Below are 21,185 nucleotides of genomic sequence, written 5' to 3'. Positions count from 1 at the left end.
ACGTGTCGCTCCCAACACCGCCCGCGCGGCCGCATTCTGGACCAGCTGAAGCCTCCGGATGCTCCTCATAGGGAGCCCCATGTAAAGAGCATTACAGTAGTCCAGGCGGGAGGTGACGAGAGCCTGAGTGACTGTGCGCAAAGCATCCCGGTCCAGAAAAGGGCGCAACTGGTAGATCAGGCGAACCTGATAAAACCTGATAAAACCTGATAAAACGCCCCCCTGGTCACGGCTGACAGTGTCAGGGTCCCCAAATAAATGTATTGTTTTCTCTTAAAAAAAGAAAAAAGAAAAAAAAAGAAATTCCAACCATCCCAACAAATTTAATTGTGAATTTATTTATTTGAATAGATATAGATATCTGATGTATCATTCAGTGACTTGAAAGAAGAGGTTGGATATAGATCATCATGGAGAAAATCTATGTGGTTGCTAGGGATTAGAAAAACTTATGGCACATAATCAATCAAACAATCTGTAAAATACTGTATTCCATTTGTCTTTGCATGGCTACATTGTTCCAGCCTGTCAGAGATGGGTTAAAACTGAACTGCCAGTTAATAGAAAAAACAAACAATCCTAAGATTTGGGTTGTTTGTTTGTTTGTTTTTTAAAAAAAGTTATTGGCTACAGAGTGATTCACAAATCAGTCCATTCTGCTATTGGATTTTTCTTTATAATTTGACATCTCTTCTGTTTTTGAAGATATTTGTCAATGTTGAGAAGGAAGGGAGGCATGATAAGCCCACGCTGTTCAAGTCAGAATGCATTCAACTTGGAAAAGCAGACCATACAGTTATTAACATAAGGAATAGAAAAAAACAAGTGTTTAGTGCAGTCATTGTTGAGGCCTGTAGTAGCAAGAAGAATCTATGTGGGCCCAAGGATTTGTGTGTAACAGATGATAACTGGGTAGGTCAGAAAGTTTCCAGAAGAATAAATCTAAATCACACTTTATAATCTAACAAATGTATTATGTCCAAAGATTTAATAAGACCTATAATCCACTTCTATCAGAAATTTGTTAAATCTGATGAAGTGTTCTACCATTGTGCATTTTTTTTGTTTACTTTTCACCAGCATCTTGAACTAATATCTTGGTAACACAAGCAATACTGAATACAGAATAACACAGTTGAAAGGGACCTTGGAGGTCTTCTAGTCCAACCTCCTGCTCAGGCAGGAAACCCTATACTATTCAGATAGATGGTTGCCCAATCTCCTCTTAAGTACTTCCTATATTGGAGCATTCACAACTTCTGGAGGCAAGGTGTTCCACTGATTAATTGTTCTAACTGTCAGAACATTTCTCCTTAGTTCTAGATTGCTTCTCTCCATCCGTTGCTTCTTGTCCTGCCTTCAGGTGTTTTGGAAAAATAACTTGACTCCCTCTTCTTTGTGGCAGCCCCTGAGATATTGGAACACTGCTATCATGTCCCCCCTCGTCCTTTTCTTCATTAAACAAGACATACCCAATTCCAGCAACCGTTCCTTATATGTTATAGCCTCCAGTCCCCTGATCATCTCTGTTGGTCTTCTCTGCACTCTTTCTAGAGACTCAACATCTTTTTTACATCGTGGCGACCAAAGCTGGATGCAGTATTCCAAGTATGGTCTTACAAAGGCATTATAAAGTGGTATTAACACTTCACATGATCTTGATTCTATCCTTCTGTTAATGCAGCCTAGGCCTGCATTGGCCTTTTTGGCAGCTGCAGCTACTATAAGAGATAAAATGTGAACTATAAAGGGCATGTTAGAGATGCGATCAAATGGAAATTACATCACATTAACAAAATGTTTTCATTTAAAAAAATAATAGCAAAGTAAATCTTAACAAAGTCAGGTATAATATCCCTCAAGCATAGATTGATAAATCAGTTTTGCTTCTGAGCAAGTACTTAAAGAAATGTTCCAGTTTTGGTTTGTTCCTGGAACAGGTAGTATATTTTATTATAATCTAAGTTCCACCTTTTCCTACCACCGTTATCACATTTAAATAAAGATTAGCATTTCAATGTCCTTGAGACTCGATATATAAACTAAAAGGAGGCAGACTTTTGTACAGTGAGTTCCTTCCAATTTGTTTAGCAACAGGTGACTCACAGGACACAGTTAAAAAGTCAAGATTGTATCTGTGTCCAAATGATCAAAGCCCCATCAATTTTACATGTGGCTCCAGCTGCCAGGCTGCTTTTTTTAAACACCCACTTCATGAACATCCTGCAACAAGAGCAATAATGAGAAAAGTATACTTGAAAAAATATTATTATGTCTTAAGTAGGTTAACAAATCACAAAAGGATTAGATGCAATTATACAAATTTGTCCAAAAGAATCAAAGAAAGGGGTGGAGTAGGTTGGTTGTAAAACATGAAAGAATGTATTTGAACATAACTTTCCTCATTCAGATTTCTACTGGAATTAACATATTTCTATAATAGACCCTGACAATAATTCCCAGTTACTGGTGATAAAAACTTCTCTATACCTATTTGTATTCTCCAGATTTCTTAAATTTTCCCCAACTACACAGCTGAATGACACACCATTGCCCCACTTAATAGGACTGACTATTGTTGGAAAACTGACTTCATGTGTATCATTTTTTTTGTGCTGTTTAAAGTGTGTATTGTTTAATCCACAGTTAATAGGATGGCTTCTAAAATTCACAATAAAGGCAGGAAATAGAAGACTAACAAAGACTAAGCACTGAATGTTTCAAAATGCTCCAACAAACTGGTTATTGAATAAAGGCAAAGAGAAGGAAATTAAGATGTTACGATTTAAAGCAGCATATAGATGGAAATGAATTAGATCTTCCAGTTGTGTGACTTTGGGTTACTGTGTCAGAGAAAAAAGTAATGGTTGATATTCCATTTTTCATAAATATAAAACATAGCAGCGACCTAGATTTGTCTTCAGTCTTAAGATGCCTTCGTCTGAAGAGAAAAAGTTAAAAAAAAAGAAAGAAATGTGACATTTATTTTAGCAAAGTTTTAATGCAGATTGAAGTTGTACCTTGTTAGTTTTTAATAAAAATAAAAAGAAGTCAAAATAAACTACAGTTGCTACCATTTCCAAAAGCACTACAAAACATAACCATCAAAAATTGATGTTAATTCTCAAGAAAATAATCCTTCCCCTTCTCCTGAATAGGCTTCGAAGGAATTTCTCTTTTCAATATTCTTGAAAAAGTCCACTAGATGGCACCTCAGTTCTTCAAACTCGTCTTAGTGTCTTCTGTAGTTTTCTAGCTCTATTTGCATAATCTGAAAGCTGTACACTTTCATTTATCAATAAGATGTCAAATGCCCTCATGACTCTGTTTCTGTGCTTGAATACTGCATCATGTTTGATAATTGACTTTGCAATATTTTTTCTTATGAAGTGAAATATGCACACTGCTCAAACTATCTTCTCAAATTTACCCAGAAATATTGTCTATAATTGGCATTCAGTTCATAATAAAATCATTTGAACCGTAGGTGCTTACAAGATGTGTCATGACATCCTGTCAAGATATTTGACTACTTATTCTTACATCAAATGAATTGTTACATTCAAATGTCTCATTCTAAACCATTCAAAACAACCTAATCAAGGAATTATCAAAAATAAAAAAAAAAATCACACCAAAAGTCAACATGGCTTTGTCAAAAATGGATCATGCCAGACAAATCTTATTGCATTCTTTGACCAGGTGACAAAATTAGTGGACCAGAAGAATGCTGTGGATACAATTTACTTGGAGTTCAGTAAGGCATTTGATAAAGTAGACCACAACCTACTACTTGATAAGTTAGAAAAATGTGGGTTAGACAGCATCACCACCAGATGGATTTGTAGCTGGCTGATTCGCATACTCAGCATGTGGTCCTCAGTGGAACTGCATCTACATGGAGGGAAGTGTGTAGTGGGGTGCCCCAGGGCTCTGTTCTGGACCCAGTGCCTTTAACATCTTCATCAATGATTTGGATGAGGGGATAGATGGGGAACTCATCAAATTTTCAGATGACACCAAACTGGCAGGAATAGCCAACATTCCAGAAGATAGACTTAAGATTCAGAAGGGTCTTGAAAGACTTGAACATTGGGCCCTATCTAACAAAATGAAATTCAATGGTGAAAAAAGTAAGGTTCTACATTTAGGCAAGAAAAACCCAAATGCACAGGTATAGTATAGGACCTAGACTGTCTTTAGGTCTCATAAATACTTAGATACAAGAAAGAAACGAGAGTGGACCAACCTGGGAACTTCACACTTCCAGTCTGCATTCCCAGACTGGATGAAAGCTAATCAGTTTTCTGATTGGAATTCAGCACAAATGCCCCCAGCGCAACTGTACTGCACTTTATGGGGCTATTTGACATAGTCAGAAGACATTTGACTCACCCCCTCCCCTTTCTTACTTTGAATTTCTTTTGGTTTTAATGTGAAGTCAATAAATTGTGCTAAATCTGTTCAGTGAACTATGCGAAGGTCATTCCTATATACAATTTAAGAATCCCAGGGGCAAAAAAAAATAATCCATCATTTTAGCCCATTCACCCCCATTTCTTTTAGCTATGGATTCTTCATTGTTTTTCATTAATATCAATGGCCCAAAATTAAAAGTGTATGGAAAAGCCAAAAATATTAAAATAATTTGTAGAATTGCATCTGAAGTTATTACTTGCACACACTGAATAAAAATCAGCAGTTTATGTTACCATTTTGGATATTAAATCATACCTTGAATGAAATGCACACAGTGCCTGAACCAAGAAAAGCCACAAAAAAACTGCAAGAAAATTGTCCCTGCTGAATACATATCTGAAGAACAAGTGTGATAAGTGCATAAGGCATCCTCCACTGGTAGATGCCTTATCACACTTGTTCTCCACTGGTACTAGCATATATTTTCCATTTGGCTGGGAATTCACTTTCTTAAAAAAGAATTCACTCCTCATTTAGTTGGAAGTTCCTCTCAAATTCTACTTCAAACTCTCCTAATTCATTGTTAAGACAAGCTTTATTTCTAGTAAATAGAAGAATATAAATATTCTCTTATATACTTCAAAGAACAACGTATATGTTAAGCAATGATGAAATTTCTGTATTTTGCAGTGATCTCTATGAAACATTGTGTAACATTTTTTCTTTTTTTTAAAAAAAGAAAAGCAATCTTTTCTCATAGCTGCCAAGTATTTGGAATAATCAAAGAGACCTAGTAAAATTACAGGCTGGTATTTGAGTTAAATCCCAAAGTTCTTCATGATGACAAACCAATCCATACAATCCAGGGGCAGATAAAACTATTACCATATAATATGCTATTTGGAATGAATGATAATTTTAAGAAGCTGTGATTGTAATGTTTTATTTATTTTGGGTATAGGAATGGAGCACACTGAGAGTAGTAAACACTGCTCTGTCCCCGATTATTAATGTCTCCTTGGGTGAAATCCCTCCTTTTAGGACCTGATAGACAGAAAGACTGATGGGGAAAAGGGGACGGCGCTAAAGTAAATCAATAAATTTTTGCAACTATTTATGCCAGTGGTGGCGAACCTATGACACGCGCGTCGTCACCCCAGTCCTAGGCCTTCAGCTGGGTTTTATAAAACCTTTTCACTTTAGGCCTCCGCCGCCATGTGCAAAAAAAAAAAAAAGATTCAATCAGTCAATTTCAACTTTTCGCAGGAAAAAAAAGTTCTTGCAAAGTTGGAATTGATTGATTGAACTTTTTAGTCCCACCCAGTCTGCCGTTACCACTGCAGCCATGCCCACCCAATTGGCCACGCTCACCCAATTGGCCACACCCGGCCAATGGGCCACACCCACCCAGCACTCGACGATGCATAAGTGGGTTTTGGGTTCCAGTTTGGGCACTCAGTCTCTAAAAGGTTCGCCATCACTGATCTATGCAATGCACCCCAAAAAACATAAGAGAAGCAAGTGGAAGCAGAACAACAAAACCAATATTGTAGCATCATGACACAATCCCTGTCACTTTTGTGAGTGTCATGTACACAGCCTTGATGCCAATGAATCTGTTTCTCATCCTGATAATTTGGCAGATATGTCTTTTCGGCAAAACATTAGAAGGCATTGGTGCAATAATATAACCTGAAACATTTTTCATAAGCATGTGGAGTAAAGACCCATTTCGAAATCAAAGGTTACGCTCATTTGTGAATCAAGATCTGTGTTTCAAAACCTCTGAAATTAGTTTGACTTTTCAAGAGAAATCCTGAAAAAATATTAAAAACATAATGAAGGAAAATGTCACCATCTGCTTTCAAACTGGCTTGAAAAATAAAGTTGTTAATGGAATTTCATTCCTAAGTGTTATTTAGTATATTGAGTTAAAGCTAAAACGTAACTGAATAAATACAAATGAATTTTATTCAATACATTTTATCTGAGCATAGTATAGTCTAGAGAATGCTGAACACAGTTTGCCAGAAAGATCATGAAAATAAATACACTAGGTATAAGAAGCAAAATCATTCCCTGAATGTTTTTGATTAATTATATAGTCTTCAAGTATATTTTAGTCTACTTAGCTTTATCATTTTATGTTGTACCATTGTTACATCTTGTGCCCAGATAAAAATCTTTTATCTTATCTAGAATCTGTTTGCATTAAAAGTCCAAGGAGGGTTATCATTCAAAATTGCTCTTTTGTCTTACCAGCAAACTAAGCATTCTTAACACCCTTTGGATTATAGCCTTGAGCCAGGAAGGGGCAATAGCTCCAATATATGGGAGAATTTCTCAACATGGAAAGAGACTCCAATTTCTCTTCCTCATAAAGAACCCTAGAAGTTCAAAATGATTTCCTTCTTAAAATTGAACAGAAAACTATAGGCACAGAATTTTTAATTTTAAAAATATGTTCCTTGTATCAACATTTGTTTTTATCTTCATATAACTAGTAGCTAAGTGAGAAAACAAAGAGATTGCAGGTATATGTGGGAACAGATGGCTTGGAAAATGTGTGGCTTGGTTGTGACATATGTAAAGATTTACCTAAACACATCTGAATCTGTGGTCTTTTGGCAGCTACATAACATTTCCACTCAATATCAGAATTGTGTATCTTCAAAAACATTTGCACAGTATTTAGTGGTTTTTAATATTTTTGGGTTTTTCAAAGAATTATAAAGATTATAAGATCCATTGTACAGTAGATATGAGTCAACATATGTATGTGTCTAATACATTAGATACATTTATGTGGGGAGCATAATATCTGATTACGTTCCTAAATATAAGTGTCTTTTCTTGGTAGCATTACTCCAACACAGTGACGTATTTGTTTTGTATCACCAAATGTCTAATCTCAGGAACTCCAGAAATTTATTCCCTAAAATGCTATTCTTGTCACTCCATGTTCCAATGATAAGCATGGATGGTAGCTGTGCTACCCACCAACAGAGATGAAACAACAAAGGGGTGAGCAGATACATGTTCTTCCTAAGAACTGGTGGACAATAATAAATGGTTATGCAAACTTTGGGATAAGAAATGTCCAGAGTTGTTTCAATACAAGATGGGTGGCAAATAAATTTAAGAAATAAATAAAAGAAACTCATTTTTTCATCTTTGTAAACTAACAGAAGATGGCTTATATGGGATCAAAATGAGGAAGCAAATATAACCAAAAATTCTAGTTTAAATACATGGACACCTAAATGAGTGTTTAATAGAGTTGATTATAAAAGATAATTAAAGAGTTGGAACATAAACTAACATATCATTGCCATATTTTTTACTGAAATAACAATATTGATAAATTAACTTTAGACCAATTGTTGCAGATTCATGATGTATGTGTTCTGCTTGGCTATATTCATATTTTTAGGATATATTTTAGATTGTATCAATTCTTCAAAAACTGTGTACCCAGAATAGTCAAAAGAATAATTGTAAAATGGTGCAAGGATACATTTATATCTGATTTGTAGAAATGAACTATTGATACGAATTGCCTGTCAAGCTTTGAATTGGGTTATTTATAGGCAAAGTAGAAAAGATTTCAAATTTCAAGAATTTTTGTTGTTTATTAAACAATTTTTAGGTCTTTTTCTTCTTTTAATTTTGAAGTTATTTCTTTAAGGAGGGGAATTGATTGGTTAATTAGTTTGGTATAATTAAATAGTGATTTTCAAAAATTGCCTTGAGGCAGTTTGGGATTGAAAGTACAAGAAAGGGAAGCATGCCACTGGGATTTGACTCGCTGCAGTTTCTTGGAGCTATAAACACTGCAAACAGCATACTGTATGATTCACAGTTTGTATTTTTCATAAGTAAGCATGCCCCATATTGCTCCAGATGATATATGACCATAGGGTATATCCACATACACAAACCTAATGTTATACTGACTTGTTGCATTACGTTTATTACTCCATTTCCCTAAACAATGAACTATATTTGCCACAATAATGTAAACAAAAAGATATTTATTTTGCTATATTTTCAGGGTATTTCCTAACATGATCTTTCCCCCAGCAATGACTTTCTTACTGCACTGATGGATTGTATTTTGTTGATATATTATTTCTATAGATAAGGAAAAAATGGAGGCACATAAGAAATGAGACACAGCACTGATGGAAAAGCATATATTTTAAGTTCAAATAATAATAACAATAGGTTGTCACCTGGGTCAAGAAGGACTCTGCTAGATGTTGGATTTGCTGGGCATTTGGTGACAAGTGGGCTATAGAACTCAGGACTATTGACTGAGTAGCCAGGGGCAGCAGCTACAGGGCTTTTGGAAGAAAAGTTGCTTATCATCACAAATATACAAAAACTAAAAACATAGAAATAACAACAGAAGTGCATTGGAATAACTGCAAGAAATACCATTTGCTTGAAAGCAAGAACTGGTAAGATCACAAAACCTTTAGCTAACAGACTAAGTAATAGAAAAGGAAGAGGCTAAAGTGCTCTGCTACTTTAGAATTCAAACAGACAAGCATATGCCACACAACATCCCAGACTTAACAATTGTTGATAAAAAAGACAAAAAAGTCTGGATAGTGGACATTGCAATACCTGGAGACTGCAGAACAGAGAGAGAAAACTGGAGAAAATAACTAAATATGAAGACCCACAAGTAAAAATAGAATGACTGTGGCAAAAGGAAGCAAAAATAATATCAATAGGCACCTTGGGTAGAATCCCCAAACATCTGGAGCCCCAGCTGAATACCATTGGCATTGACAAAATTATATCAGTTAATTGTAGAAGGCAGCTTTACTTGTAATAGCTTATATCCTGCAATACTACCTTTAATATTATTAAACAACATCTGTGTATTCCAGGTACTTGGAAAGGACTTGATAGGTGACAAAAATGCCAAATCCAATCTAAACATCTGACTGACTATGCAACCAATCAAAATAATAACAGTTTTGTAATATTTCCTTTTCTCTAAATGGTAAATCAAGTGAAAGAACTGAGACACTTTAATGGAAGACCTGATTGACCTTTCAGTGGAAATTATTCAAATAAGAACTAGAAGACTTATCAGCTTTCTACAGCAAATTAATCTTTTCCCCATGCTCATACAGATATTGATCATACAGATTTTGAACATGTTAACAAAAGAGGTATCTTTCAAGAACACGGAGCAGAAAAAAGTGATCATAATAATTCAAATGAATTATCTTCTGGAAAGGATCCATGAACAGCTTTTATTTTCCTACTCACAGTGTTGTTGATCATTCCATTCTTGTGAAGGATTTACATTTCTACTCATTACATTTCTATTTGTTGTCAGAGAGACTGGATGTTCTTGTATTGTGCAGTGGAGCAAAGACCTTATTAGACGAAACAACAGATATGCAAAGCTAAACACTACTACTTTTTTTTCCTTTTTGTCCAAAATGATCTATAGTAAAGACATTATGAATCAGACTCTTATGACTGGCAAAGGTTGAAATAATCACCTGCATAATCTTGTTTTCCCATGTTCATTGCCTGTGGTTATGTTAACTGCTGGGCAAAAGAATCCAAAGCTCTTGGAGGGCTCTAAACAGCAAGCCTCCAAGAAATCAAAAGCTTGCAAGCAACAGATGGATGGAGTAGACTGACAAAGAAGTCTGTTCTGTCCTAGAATCTTTTTCAAATCTTGTTCAAAGATTTTTTTTAAAAAAAATCCTCCACATCAGGTTTAACATTTTCTACAAATTTAAGATAATAGAAGATTCTATAAAATCCCCTGTAGGGTTCTAAAAAATAAAGTTTCTGACATTGGGAAAATTGAATTTCATGGCTATAGGGCAGGGCTTTTCAACCTTTTCACCCATTGTACCACTTTTAGGATATGGCAATATCCGAGTACCACCAATCACCTAGCATGATGACCCCCCCCCCAAAAAAAGGAAAAAAGTGAAAAAGTACAGGTAGTCCTCGACTTACAACAGTTCGCTTAGTGACTGTTTGAAGTTACAATAGCACTGAAAATAGTGCCCCCCCAAGACACAGCCGAGCAAGACACCTGCCTGCCCACCCGGCAGCGCTCTTCCTCTTGTCCGAGATTTTCATTGTTGTGAGCATTTCTGTTGAGGATTGGCAGCAAGGGTGGGGTGGGGGGTGTTTGGTTTTTATCCCCCCCCCCCCCGTCTGCTGGGTGGTTGCAGCAGGTTTTGGTCACTTCACATGACCCTGGGACACTGTGACCGTCATAAATATGAATCAGTTGCCAAGCATCTGAATGTAAATCACAAGACCCAGGAGTTGCTGCAACATTCCAGCTGATCGATGCTTCTTCTGGGCTCAGCAGAAGTGCCAGGATCAGCGCTGAGCTCCAGCTGGAGCCTGGCACTGATCCTGGCGCTTCCGCTGAGCCCTGACAGTCCCGAAGAAGCGCTGATCCTGGCACTTCCGCTGAGCCCTGACAGCCTTGCAGCTCCAGCCATCTCTCACTCAGGCTTGTGCAGTGCTGCCATAGGTTCAGCTCATTTCCCTCCCCCGTTACTTTTCTAGGATGCTCGCGTACCATCTGCCAGGTGCCAATGTACCACAGGTGGTACCCGTACCACTGGTTGAAAAGCCCTGCTATAGGGGATGAAAGGTTTAGTGGTGATGTTGGATCTCTTTCTGTAAAATTTGAACATTCTCTGTTTGATTTGACAGGTGGAGATCTGATTAATCCTAGCCTATGCCATAAGGTTTATTTACATTGTTCTTACTTCCCAGTCTTGTCTCCCATTAAGTAATAACATGGTTTTACCTTCAATTTCATCAGTTCTATGGACAGTGATCATGTTTCCTCTGTTCCCATATCTGTGCCAGTCCATTTGTGCTGAAATAAAATTGCCCAGGAGGCCTCCATTCTTACATTGTTCTCACTTCATTGCTTTCCTTCATTCCTTCCTCGGTAATAAGCTCCTTTATTTTGGCAGTGCCTTTCCAAAACTTCTTCTCTTTCTCCCATATAACAGATCAGTATCAGTATATTTATGAAGCACCAGGACAGAGCCATCTGATTTGATACATTAAAAAGAATTCTGTAGTTTTATCGACACTGGGTGTTGTGTAAATTCAAGTGACGTTGGAAAGCTCTGCTAACCAGGCAAACATCCAATGGATTGGAAAAACATATTAGTTGAAAACAGAAGGAAACATAATTTAATCAATGTGAAAATGTCTTCTATTCCCAATCTCTTTGTAAAAGAGTTAGATTCTTTAATGGAGGACCTGATTGAGCTAACAATTATTCAATTAAATCTGATGCAGAACTAGAAGATTTAACAACCTTCTAAATTAATCTTTTCCCCCTGCTTATACAGATATTGATCATATAGTTTTTGAATATATTAACGAAAGAGGTATCTTTTAAGAATATAAACCAGGGGAAAAAACTATGTATAGCACAACTCTTAAAAGAGATGATCTTCTGAATGGTCATTTACAGGCCTTAGGCTTCATTATAGGATATTTCCATGACAACTAGGAAAAAATGTTTAAAACATATTAAAACCTTCAGCACATTTTCTTTTAGAAAAGTATTGCCACCTTCCCTTACATTTTTATTTATGGAAGAATGTTTAATTTAATCATGATATGAAGGTGTCAAAAAAGAAAACAAATGAACATGGATAGAGTAATTGAACATCATTATAAAAAGGAAATGAAGAAGTCAATATGTTATACTGTAAAGATTATGAGTAGGAGAGTATCTCCAAATTGAGTCATAATTTTGATATTTCTTCAAAAACTCCAATTGAGTTTGACAACCATTAGATAAAATTGATTCATTATGAACTGCTCAATTATTCACAGTTCCATACTCTGCAATATTATTTCCCCGTCCTTGGGATAATTTAATTTTTTCCCCCACTGCATGCTTATGGCTCTCTGAGAAAACATTAAAAGCAAATTTATAACTTTTTTTATACAAAGGAGGTTTCAATCATAGATATATTGAAGTGAGCCAGTTTGGACGACTTCCAACTTTCATTGCAACAAGTATAGACCATTTAGTAACTCTTCAGCACATAAGATTACAAACAGATATCTCATCATCCCATATCCCATTCTTTCTCTATAAGCAAATCCATAGAACATCAACTGTATAATCCTGGTCTCAGGGAAAAGTCCAAAAGAACCTTGCAAAACAAAATAATTTTAATCTTTATTAAATAAATCAACTTTATATTCCTTCCTTTTACTTCTAACAGTCTTAATCTTCAATTCATTTAAATATTGTCATAAGATTTGATTACTCAATTCTTCTTTATATAATTGAACACCCTTCTTCATGGGTTTAAGAAGCCTCTTTTGTAGATCCAATAAGAAAATACTTTTCAGTTATTCCCTTGGTTTATCATTTATAATGAAATATCATCAATATATTCCCCTCCCATCCACAAGTCTTTTCTGCAAGCTATTAGGATCTGGATGGGGGGAAAAACCAGATTCAGCCTCAATCCAAACAGTAAACTTCTGATTCTGATATCCTCTTATCTTTCTTTTCTGATGGTGTTGTGCTCCCCCAGAATATAGTTTCCATGATATGGAAGGGAGAATTGGAAGGGTCTTAGGCTAGTTTTGACTGATATTCCAGATGTGGCCTTACCTGGAGAAGGATATTCTCAGGAGAGTCCCTCATGACTGCTCAGCTCTCTGTCAGTATGATTGCTGTTCATGGGGCTAACTTGAAGCCTCCCTGAAACCTTCAACTGATCCAAAATGCATGTTCACTAGCCAGTCTTCTTACTACTATGTTACCCTGCTGCTTTAACAGCTGTTCTCTTGTATGTTTTTGAGTACAATTTAAGGCATTAGTCACTACCTTTAAACTTTATATGTTTTGGGATCAATGTAACTGTCCAATATTGTTTCCATCTGTCTAACCTGAGTAGCCAAAGAGCACCAATTAAGGATCCCCTATTATGGGAGTGCAACACAAAGAAGCTGATTGAAGGCATTGGTGACAGCTCTCCTACTATTGAACTTCTCACACACACACCCCCAAGGCACTGTGATGGACTTTCATAAGCTTGTAGGCTTTTCCAGAAGGCTTTTGGAGATAACTCTAGAGCTACAGGAATGTATGTGTATGTATGGTGTATGTGCTTTTTTTGCTATTTGATATTACTTATCCTTTTGTTATTAGGGTTTTCTTATTCTTGTTGCTAGTCTAATATTTAACATTATTTAGAATCCACAAGGATTGAGGCGGTAGATGAATTGTATAAAAAAAGAAAAGGTATTTGTTGAATAAGACAGGTCTGTTCCTTACAGGTGTTGAGGTGTCTTTCTTTCTTGAAACACTTTGATGAAACACTTTGATGAGAGACCATATTTAAAACTTTGCAGTAAAGTAACTTTTCAGAGTGCTGCGTACTTTTAAATACGTAATTGCTACTTTTTGCTTTCCCAACTGATTTTTGTGCTATAGATTTATGTGTGACAATGCTTACTCATTCAATTAATCATTTTTATCCTAATTCAAGTAATCTCTGCATCCAATTTGGATTACTTCTTGTTCTTACCCCATTCCTTGTTTTCATAATCTACCTATTCCATTTTTAATTCTGTTTAAAAATAGTATTTTTAATTGTAATAATTTTCACTTAGTCATTCTCCCCTTTTTATCATACATTAACTAGCTTCTGCTTTGTTCAAGTTTCTTTATTATGAATTGGTATAAAATATATCTTTTGTCTCTTTTCTTCTGATCTTTTAGCCTTGCAAGAAGTATTCCCCACAATCTGATCTGTCAGTCAAATTTAATCAGTCAAAATAGTGGTCAGAGAAAATCAAATGCTAAAGAATTTATCAAGTGGGAGAAGATTCACCACTTAGGTGAACTTTGAAGGAAAGGAATGGGTAGATCCATTTTGTCTTTCTGGGCTAACTCAATTAGATAAAGAGATAAAGAGCCCCCCAACCCAGAAATTAAGTTAGACATCCAGGAAAATATAATAAATGTCTCTATAACATATATGGAGAAGCAGAGCTAGATGCATATTAGAGTTTGAGGATTTCATTCCATAGAAAATTATTTGAGCAGTGTGCCTTAGTTGCATTTTCCTATTTGGGAAGTGAGTCTGTATCTATGTCTCTGTGTATTCTTGGCTCCAGTTATTTTTCTCTCTTCTCCTTTTGCTTTTCAACTTCTATTTAGTTCCTTAAATTATAAATTATAATTACTTAAAATCCTAAAAACCGAAAGTTGACTCCTGGGCAAATCCATATTCGGGAACCACAAACTGTGAGACCACCAGGAGGTTCTTAAAAACTATAAAAGTTTTAATAAAGTTAAAACACCTAGCTTTCGCCGGCTAGGTCCACTCCTATAAATCTGTCCACTCCTATAAATAGCCATCCCATCGACTGCTAACCACCCTGATGATGCTGATGATGCTGGCAGGAGGCTGGCGAAAGCTAGGTGTTTTAACTTTATTAAAACTTTTATAGTTTTTAAGAACCTCCTGGTGGTCTCACAGTTTGTGTTGAATATATATATATATATATATATATATATATATATATATATATATATATATATATATATATATATATATATATATATATATATATATATATATATATATACATTACACAATAAACTAAAAATAAAAGGTTGTCTCCTAGGTAAATTCATGACTGATAGCACTTAAAAAAGTGAGCCCACCAGGAGAATTATGAAACCATAAAAAGGTTTAATAAATATAAAACGCCGAGCTTTCGCCGGGTCCTCCCGGCTTCATCAGGGCAAACTGCCACGAATATGAGATGTGCTTTATAAGGATGGAATCTTTTGCACACGGCCCTTCGATCGTGTTGTGGGGCCCAACTGCTCCGTCTGCGTTTGAATAATGCAAGTCACGCTGCTGATTGTTTTATTCCTCTTCCTACTTCCTCCTAGATCTAGGAGCCGGGTGCAAAAGGCACCACTCCTATAAAAACAGCTACCCCACTGATGGCTAGCCACCCTGACGAAGCCGGCAGGAGGCCGGCGAAAGCTAGGTGTTTTAATGTTTTAATAGTAATAAACTTTTGTAGTTTTTAACCTCCTGGTGGTCTCACTGTTTGTGACCCTTCGAACATGAATTTACCCAGGAGTCATCCTCCAATTTTTAGAATTTTAAAGGATATATATATATATATATATATATATATATATACACACACACACACACACTTGTGTAATATACATTTGTGTAATGTGCTAATTTGCTCAGTCCTTAAGGACTCAAGGAATGAAGACTTGAATTCTTACTGAAATCAGCACTCTTGTTCTGAAAGAATGTTAACTGCAGCATATGACAACTAGCTGACAATTTTATCAAGCAAAAGGTGGAGGAGGAAACTATAAGGTCAGCNACACACACACACACACACTTGTGTAATATACATTTGTGTAATGTGCTAATTTGCTCAGTCCTTAAGGACTCAAGGAATGAAGACTTGAATTCTTACTGAAATCAGCACTCTTGTTCTGAAAGAATGTTAACTGCAGCATATGACAACTAGCTGACAATTTTATCAAGCAAAAGGTGGAGGAGGAAACTATAAGGTCAGCTACACTGGACTTAATTCTTAATAACAGGAATGAAATGGCTGAGGGAGTGAAATCTGTAACAATTTTAGGGAGTAATGAACAGGTCATATTAGAATTCATCAAAATGCAGGCATAGGTAAATGAATGAAGTCAGACTAGTGTCCTAGACTTTAAGATAGCTGACTTCAACAAACTAAGGCAGAAAATAAGAAGGATTCCATGAATGGTGATGCAGTAGTAAGACTGCAGTATTGCAAGCTAACTCTGTCCACTGCCAGGAGTTTGATCCTGACCAGCTCAAGCCTGATTCACCCTTCCATCCTTCTGAGGTTGGTAAAATCAGGGCCCAGATTGTTGGGGGGCAATATGCTCACTCTGTAAACTGTTTAGAGAGTGCTATAAAGCACTATGAAGTGGTATATAAGTCTAAATGCTATTGCTATTGTTATTGCTAGAAAGAAAAGGGATACTTGGAAAATTCTGAAAAACAAGATAATAAAGGCCCAAATAAAAACAATACCACAAAGAAAGTAAAACAAGGGACCAGCATGGTTGCACAAAGAGCTCTCTGACAAACTGAAGGACAAAAAGGACAAATATCAAAAATGGAAAGAGGGGCACATAATTCAAACAGAATACCAGGAAATAGCCTGAATCGGCAAGGATGGAGTCAGGAAGGCCAAGACTTAGAATGAACTAAGACTGGCAACAAATGACAACAACAACAACAACAACAACAACAACAATAATAATAATAATAATAATAATAATAATAATAATAATAATAATAATAATAATAATTGTTTACCCATCACAAATAAACAGTGATTGAAAACAAAGAAATAATGATATGTTATTACAGATCAAGTTCAACAAGATGAGGATATTTGAAACAAATGCACCAGTTCTGGAAAGAACAACATCCAGAATCAGAAATAACAGAACAGAGGCTAGCAGATCAATGTCAATTTATAATATGAAATAAAGTATTCACAGAAGCAGAATTGAAAGAACTACAAAGGTTTACCCAGGGCAAAGAAATCAAAGCCTTGCCAGAAGCAACTCAAAATGTAGAGGCAAACCAGGGGGAGTTGGCAGTAGAGGAATCCAACAGAGATATACAATTGTTTTCATTTGGAAAGTAGGCACCCTCTCTTCTCCTCTGCCTCAGGAAGAACTAAAAAAGTGAAAAAATTGAAACAAAGAGTAGATGAGCATCTAGAACAGCACAAAAACCTCAGAATAAGGCTGCCTGCATTGAAGCTTGTTCCAAAGAAACAGCTAGCACAATTGTTAAAAGATGCAAATACTGCAATATCAAGTATAAGTACCAACTCACTGCAAGAAACAAACCTACTAATGTAGAGCACAGCTGCAGTTATAACTGAATACCCGGGATACAAAATCAACAGAAAAGAAAAACAAAACAAAACAATGCACCACAAAAATGGAAGATTAGACTGGAAAATAAGATCAGCAAGTTAAGATCAGATGCAAGCAAGCTAGAACAGATGAAAGAAAACAAGCTGAAAAACAAGAAGACCAAAGAATACCTAATCAAGAAATACCACTTAGAAACAAGGAAGGTCAAGGAAGCACTGGAAATAATAAAGCAGCAAATAACAGCTATAGCCAAGAAGATCAGCAGATACGAAGCTCAAATTACTACTTATAGGGAGAACCTCCAGTTTCAATCCAATCAGAAATGTTTCTACCAATCTATCAATAGAGAAACTGCAGTGAATTAGTCAATATCTGACAAGGAAGAAACAGTGCAGTTTTGGGTGCAGATATGGGATAACCCAAAGAAATACAACAATGACACAGCTTGGTTAAAAGAGGTGAATAAGAATAAAAAAGAAGTTGTAATGAAGGAACTAGTAATAATAGTAGACATGGTAAAGAAAAAAACAAGGAAGATCAAGAATTGGTCAGCACCATGTGAAGATGAACTGCATGGTTTTGGGTTGAAACATCTAACTCAGGCATGTCAAACTCGTGATGTCGTGTGATGTCACGTGACATATTGCAACTTTCCCCCCATTGCTGGCAATGGGGTGGGCACGGTTTCAGTGTGACGCATCCGGTCCGCGGGCTGGCAGCTTGACATGCCTGATCTAACTGATCTATACCCCCTGGTTGCCAAAGAGTTTAACAACATACTACAAGGAGGTGAAATTGAAAAGTGGCTAACATCTGGCACAACCTACCTGATAATGAAAGATCCAGCAAAAGGGGCAGCACCAGGCAACTACAGGCCAATTACCTGCTTACCAACAACTTTCAAATTGCTATCTGGTGTGGTAGCTGATGCAGTCCAACAGCATTTAGTTGAAAAAAAATCACCCCAATAGCAGAGGAACAAAAGGTCAATTCCTAATTGATAAAATGATTTCGGAAAACTGCAAGAGAAGGAAGACCAACCTGAATGTAGCACGGATTGATTACAAAAAGGTATTCAACTCTCTGTGCCATTACTGGATAATCAAGTGCCTAGAAATAACAGGAGTCAGTAGAAACATCAGAAAGTTTGTGCAAAAATCAATGGCACAATGGAAGACACAGTTGCAAGTCAATGGTGAGAAACTGGGAGAGGTTAGTATCAAGAGAGGAATATTTCAAGGTCATTGCACTGTTTCCTCTGTCAACAATACTGAATAACTCAGGCCATGGCTATCAGACATCAAAAGCATCTGCCAAACTATCCCACCTCCTTTACATGGATGATCTGAAGCTGTATGGAAAAACTCCATCTGAAATAGAATCGTTGCTCAACACTGTCCATATATATAGTCAATATATTGCAATGGAGTTTGGACTGGACAAATGTGACATACTCACAATCAAACAAGGAAAAATAGTGAAAACTGAAGGAATCAAGATGCCCCACAAAAATAACATTAAGAGTCTGGATGAAGATGATTACTACAAATACCTGGGTATCCTTCAAACTGACAACATCAAGTCAAGAAAAAGGTGAAAGGCCATTTTTATGCACTTATATGTATGTACACACGCACATCTGTGAATTTATGTTCACAAGTAGCTTTGGAAATAATCAGCAATATGTATAGTTCTACTTTATCTGTTTTAGTTCTCTGCAGCTGCTCTGTTAATGCAAACTGCTCTTATTGAACAGCATATGTATGAAATTTTGATCTTGGTGGAATAATACAAATGAATAAAATGCAATATGATACAAACATTTTATTACAGTCAAGACCAGCTTATAAAAATTAAAACATGCAATTTGAGAACACAACAAAATCTTATTAATTATGTAAGATATTTATTTGGTGGTTGGATCTGACAATAGAAAACCATTATGACTTAGGCACAGAATTTAGTAAATGAATGGGGAATTTCAGGGTTGTTATCTTTTTCAAAAAATTCTAAATACCCTTTGTCTGCAAAGGCTTTTAAGGGTTTAATTACTTGGGAGTGCAGTTCCTTGTAAAATCTATATCTCAGAAATATGTGATCTAAAGTCTGGGCAAAGGCACAAGAGCATCGTCTTTGTGAAAGGGGTATCTGGTATGATCCATGTTTGCAGAGAAAGGGCCCAGAGACAGTTGGAATGGGACAACTTGGATGATATGTAGGTTGCAGTTTCCTTGTTTCATTACAAAGTCAATATAGCCTTGGAACAGCTGCAAAATTATTCTGGAATTCCATAGTCTCTATTTAATGACCTCTTTTAATTGATGGTTAAAGGCAATCAAGAGACAGACCCAAATGGAGCAGCTTGCTGGTTACTGTTTTGTGCCATTTAGATTGGGAGAGTTTGTCTACTGTTTTGGGAGCTTGTAAATCACAGGTATGGATTTGTGGAAGCAAAATATAGCCTTGTTGCATAATTCAATAATTGATATTGAATTAGTTAGCTACCCATTGGTTCTCTGTAAGACTCAAGCTCTTGTTTGTGCGATTTATAGATAAATAGCAATGAGAGCCTATCCATGGTGTATTACTGGAGTTCATTTTATCAAAGGCCAGTTTCAAGTTTACAAAGGTTACACACAATTGTGAGAGTTACATGTATATTAATCAGCTGGATGTTGGAAGAAAAGACGACAATGATTTAAAGTTGATCTTTCTTTCCTAAAACTTTCTTGTTCATCCTTCAGGATGCTGTCTTGCTCCAGCCAATCATACTACTTCTTGCATTGTTTACAATGCATTGATTATATTTAGAAAACTTATAAGCCTATAATTATCAGGGAGTGCCTCATCACCTTTTTAAAGATGGGCACAATGATAGCTTTACCCCAACCCTCTAGAATGCATGCAGAGGCATCTGGAATAATGCTTGCTTGACATAAGTAGGAGTTATTTAATAACAGCTTTATGAGAGGCAGGCATGCCATATATGCATATTTTAATACCACCAAAATGTGCTATCTGAGAAAGCATTAACCTGCTAAATTTATGCTTGTCAGGCACAGAACTTCTTTTACTTAAGGATGGCAATAGTTCCAACCTCCAGCTTCATCAAAATCTCCAGCTTCATTAATTACATTTGTCATATATTTTGTGATTTATCAAGGAGGCATCTTAAGAAAGGAAAACCTTTAATTTATGGTTTTTTTAAAAAACAAAATAGAAAGCCAAGTTAATATAAAATAGATGAAAAATAAGAAAGCATCACTGCAGATGGAAGTCCTAATCCTTGGGGCATACCAGAGAAGAAAAAAATAATAATGCTTTGTAATTATATAAACACATGGATGGCCTTTTGTAATTCTACACCACATCAAAAATAGTCAATAAATGGATGATTACATTTTCCTTTGAACAATTTGAGAGCCTTTTGCTCACTCAGTCCTTTGGCATGTATAACAGAATACACTAATTACTGATTGTGGTGCAGTGTCGATCCTGCTGCAGAAAATGCCTTAGAGAGGAGGAATAATAATAATAATAATAATAATAATAATAATAATAATAATAATAATAATAATAATAAAGTTGGAAGGTCATCTAGTCCAACCCCCTGCTCAGGCAGGAAACCCTATACCATTTCAGACAAATGGCTGTCCAGTCTCTTCTTAAAAACTTCCAGTGTTGGAGCATTCACCACTTCTGGAGGCAGGTTGTTCCACTGGTTAATTGTTCTAACTGTCAGGAAGTTTCTCCTTAGTTCTAGGTTGCTTCTCTCCTTGATTAGTTT

The sequence above is a fragment of the Protobothrops mucrosquamatus genome, unplaced genomic scaffold (assembly GCF_001527695.2).
Source record: "Protobothrops mucrosquamatus isolate PMUCROS unplaced genomic scaffold, P.Mucros_1.0 scaffold197, whole genome shotgun sequence".
NCBI classification, from domain to species: Eukaryota; Metazoa; Chordata; class Lepidosauria; order Squamata; family Viperidae; genus Protobothrops; species Protobothrops mucrosquamatus.
The sequence above is the reverse complement of the archived record's forward strand: the minus strand, read 5'-3'. Positions refer to the sequence as shown.